Here is a 5189-nt window from a genome sequence, read left to right as displayed (position 1 = left end):
TATAACTAATATTCCTATATTATAGGAAAATTTAAGAATTTAAACTTTAAAACGTGTTAATATAATTAATAAAAAAACATATTAATTTATTTAAAATATATATTTATTAATTAAATATATAAGTAATATTCCTATATTATATATTATAGGAAAATTTAAAAATTTCACCCTTAAAACATGTTAATGTAATTAATATTCCTATTTTATTCTAAAACTTTAGAATATATATTTATTTAACGTTATTATAATAATGTTACTAAAAAATAGTAGGAAAAAATATTATAATTAAATATATAACTAATATTCCTATATTATATATTATATTATATTATATAATTATGAAAAAGTCAGAAGAGAGCATGAGGGCACTGCCCTCTTTTTGCTTTTATCTACAATGAAAAAAAAAAAATCAATGATCTGCCTCATGCGGAGATGTTCTAACTGACAAACAAAAATGACAGAACCTGACACTAAATAAACAAAAGTGTATCAGAGACTTTTTATTGGTGCTTGGCAGAAGATACTCTTTCTATCTCATCTTTTATTGGGTTAATTAATTGCACATTGAATTCGTTGGTAATAATCTTCATTAAATTTGATAGAAGTGGTATATCATTCTCCTATATTAAAGATCTTATCTCTAATTGATTCCGTCATTTGGAGTGTTGTGTGAAAGGTCAATATTTTCGGAATATCTGGTGTGTTGGCTTCAGGATAAGATCTATACTTGTAATTTTTATTATCAAATTATTTTGCTTCTTCTTATGTATTTTGTTCATCGGTCCTTCCTTTAGGACCATTGTTAGTACTTTCTGTTAACATTCAAAAGGATATATAATTATAATGCTAATATAGCATTTTTTTAAGTCTTTGTTGATGGCCTTTATTATGAATACAAATTTAAAGAAAAATGAAGCTTATCTTTGGCAGAACAACTTCTCTCTTTGGCAGAACAACTTCTCTTGATTGTATTTTTGAGTTAATACCGTCAATAAAGATTTTATAATTCAATATATAGATTGAATAGCTCCTCTAAGATAGTACTAAATGCAATGAATAGTTTGAAAATTACACAATAATCATAGTAGAAAGATTAAAATCGTCAAGATTCGATTGGAAAAACAAAAAAGAACGAAGGATACCTTTCTGAATGCTATAATCGGTGATAAGAATACTGTCTTCTTCTATCAGAAATGTATGGCTAGAATCTGAGGAACAATATTTACAGGTTAAAGAATGATGAGATGAATATGTATAGGGACAGAAAGGGGTACAAGATCTCGCTATTAACTTCAATAAAGAGCTTATGGGTACAAAGAAAGCGTAACCAAGTCATCTGAACACCTTATACCAGATTATCGAGAAAATGATTTCTGCTGAAGACAGTCAAGATATAATTAAGGTTGTCATACGGGATGAAGTAAAAGAGGCTCTGTTTAGCATCAACGGTAATAAAAGTCCAGGTCCACATGGTTTTAATGCTCAATTCTTTAAGGAAAACTGGTCGGTTGTGGGTCACGATATTACAGAAGGGGTTATGGAATTCTTTAAGAACACGAAGATGCTCAAGAAATGGAATACTACAGTCCTGACTCTTATACCCAAAACCTCAGTTCCCGTAATGGTTCAAAATTTCAGACCGATTTCATGCTATAATGTCGTTTACAAAATAATTAAAAAAATTCTTTCAAAAAGATTTAAAAATGTCATTGATAAAATAGTTAGTTTAAATCAATCTGCATTCATTCTCAGTCATACTATCTCACATAATATTGTGCTAATACAAAATCTCCTTAAAGATTATGGGAAGAGAAAAATATCTCCGATAGTGGCTTTCAAAATTGATATCAAAAAGCCTTTGATTCTGTTAGATGGGAAGTCATTCGGGACTTTATGGTCGTATCAGGTTTTCCCATGATTTTTATAGAATTGATCATGCAATGCGTTTCTACCTCTCATTTTGTAGTTAGCGTCAATGGATCCAAGGAGGCTACTTCAAGGGTGAAAATGGCGTGAGGAAGGGAGATCCCTATCATCTTACTTTTTTGTCGTCATCATGGCGATCTTTAAGACCGTCTTTACGAAGTTTCGAAAGAATCGACCATACATCTTCCACATATTCTATGAAGAGGAGGAGATCACTCATTTATGCTTTGCTGACGATTTGTTCACTCTCGCACATGCTGACATTGATTCCATAAAAACTATAAGACTTACACTAACATTTTTTTCTAAAGTTACAGGTTTGACAATCAGCGAGAACAAGAGTTTGACATTCTACGAAGAAGTAAAAGAGGAAACGAAAGAAAACATTTACAACATCATTGGCATCGCAAAAGGAAGCTTCCTAGTTACCACTCACGGCAAAACAGATCCAAATCTCGCACTACAGATCACTGATCGAGAAAGTGAAGAGCTCAATCTCCGACTAGGCAGCAAAGAAACTTACATACGCTAGAAGAATTAAGTTGTTCAAAAGCGTGGTAATGGGAATCATCAATTACTGGTCACAACAACTCGTGCTCCCGAAGAAGGTAATGAAAAAACTTGACGTACTAATGAGAAAATTTATTTGAAGAATTAGCGGGAGAGGCGGGAAGAAGGTTAAGTGGACCGCATTTTGCAAATCAAAGGAAGAAGACCAAATAGGGCTCAAAAATTGTGTTGAATGGAATAAAGCATTGACGTATAAGCACCTATGGGTCATCGAAAATAAATAAGAATCACTCTGGATCAAGTGGGTCCACACTCGGTTTATAAAACACGAAGCAAGTGTTTGGACATCCAAAATAAGAGAAGGTATGGGATGGTCGTTAAAGAAAACCCTTAAGCTAAGAAATAATATTGTAGGACTTTTTGATATTAGTTAGGGAGACGGCAGAAACACACTATTTTTGCATGATCCCTGGTATGAGGACCAACCGCTAATAATTAAAGAGGAATTCAGAAACGTGAAGATCAGACGGGACTACCTAGCTATCAAGGTTAGAGACATTAAAGACAGGCTATGAAATTAGCTCCTTAGACGAATACCGGTGGGGCATGTATTCTCGAACATATCAGTAACATTCAATTCAACGAAAGAAAGACGTACACCGATGGAAAGCTGAGGAAAACGAAAAGATGATTTCAAGTAAAGTGTGGAACACCATCTGAGAGAAAGAGCAAACATTAGATTGGGCTAATCTGGTCTGGTCGTCAAAGGTTATCCCGAGACACCAATTCATCATATGGTTTGAATTTTGGGAAAGGATAAACACGAGAGATTGCATCAGGAAGTACATGGAAATTCCATATTCAAGTTGTCTGATGTGTGAAGGGAATGAAAAAACAATAGATCACTTATTTGGCTATTGTCCTTACACAAGTTATGGAAGAAGTTTTTCAAAAGTATGGAAATGATTAGACTTCCTACAGAATAGAAAGATATCAAAAAGGAAGTCATACACAAAGCAAAAGGAAAAAGTTTCAAGTCAAAAGTGACTTCGGTACAATCATCTACCACATATGGCAAGAAAGGAACGCAAAGGTGCACTCGAGAATAAAGAAAAAGTGTAGAGGAGACATGGGAAGATATAGTATTCAATAACAACACAAATCTACAAACGCTGAGACGAGTACCTATGACTGAGCAAAACTGGAAACTAAGCTGGAATTGGAAAATCACAATCAAAGAAGTCACGAGAATGGAAAAAAATTTAGTTAGATAAATGCTTTCAATTGTTTGAGTGTTGTGTAATTTATTTGTTTCAGACTGTTACGAACTAAATTTTCCTAAGCTTGTCTAGGAAAATACATAAATTCTTTTTTTTTGAGAATTTTTAATGAAATTACGTTAAGTCGTTTTTCCAAAAAAAAATAATTAAGAAATTTAATTAATGAGAGGCGCATTCATCATTTTTCTCTGTACATCTGGGAAATATGAAGATGTACTAAGATTTTAAACAACTTTATTGGTGGCCGAATATGTAAAATGAAGTGGCTTAATATGTTGAATCGTGCCAAGTTTTCCAACAAGTAAAAGCATAACACCAAAGGCCATGTGGAAAGTTACATCCCTTACCAATTCAGAATGGAAATAGGAGAACATTGTGATAGATTTTGTGGTAAGTTTACCAAGAACAACCAAGGGCCATGATAGTATTTGGATGATAGTTGATCGATTGACAAAGTCGGCTCATTTTTTGCCCGTAAAAATGACTTACACAATGAGTCATTTGGTAGACTTATATTTTCAAGAGATCATCAAGCTTCATGGGTTTCCTATTATACAATCGTATTAGATTGGGATTATAGATTCACTTCTAGATTTTGGAAGAGTTTGAAAAATGTTATGGGTATGAAATTGGCTTTTAGCACTACATTCAATCCTCAAACTACTGAGCTTTCGAGCGGACAATTCAAATATTAGAAGGCATGTTGAAAGCATGTGTATTAAAATTTCAAGGCTCATAGAATCAGTATCTACCATTGGTGGGGTTTGCTTATAACACTAATGAGGCATTATATGGTAAAAGGTGCAAGTTGCCCTTGTATTGGGATGAAGTTGGAGAAGCCAGGCTAGTTGGCCTAGAGATTATACAATAGTTAATACAAAAGGTTGCAATTATTAAACAAAGAATACAAGCAGCACAAAATCACCAAAAAAAGCTACGCGGATAAAAGAAGGAATCTAGAGTTCACTATTGGAGATGAAGTATTCTTAAAAATATCATCATTTTAGGGTGTCGTGCATTTTGGAAAAAAGGGAAAGTTGAACTCAAGGTTCATATGACCGTTTGTAATTTTGGAAAGGATAGGTGCTACAGCCTACAAACTTCAATTTTCTATGGCAATGGAAGGAGTCTATAATGTCTTCCATGTGTCCATGCTACGCAAATGTATGTGTGATCCGACTCATGTTGTGGAACCAAGAAATATTGAAGTTCAACCAACTTTGAGTTATGAGGAAAAACAACTACAAATTTTAGAGTCTTCTATTAAGTCTTACACAACAAGTCAATTCCCCTAGTAAAAGTCTTATGGAGGAATCATGGCATTAACGAAACAATGTGGGAATGACAACAATATATGATGAATAATTATCCATAGATTTTCAAATAACTAATTTTGGGGACAAAATTTTATTTAAGAGGGGTAGAATGTAATACCCAATATTTAATATTATTGATACTAGATTAATAAATTGT

This window comes from Impatiens glandulifera, chromosome 6 (genome assembly GCF_907164915.1).
Source record: "Impatiens glandulifera chromosome 6, dImpGla2.1, whole genome shotgun sequence".
In the NCBI taxonomy this organism is placed as follows: domain Eukaryota; kingdom Viridiplantae; phylum Streptophyta; class Magnoliopsida; order Ericales; family Balsaminaceae; genus Impatiens; species Impatiens glandulifera.
This window is presented reverse-complemented; position numbering follows the sequence as displayed.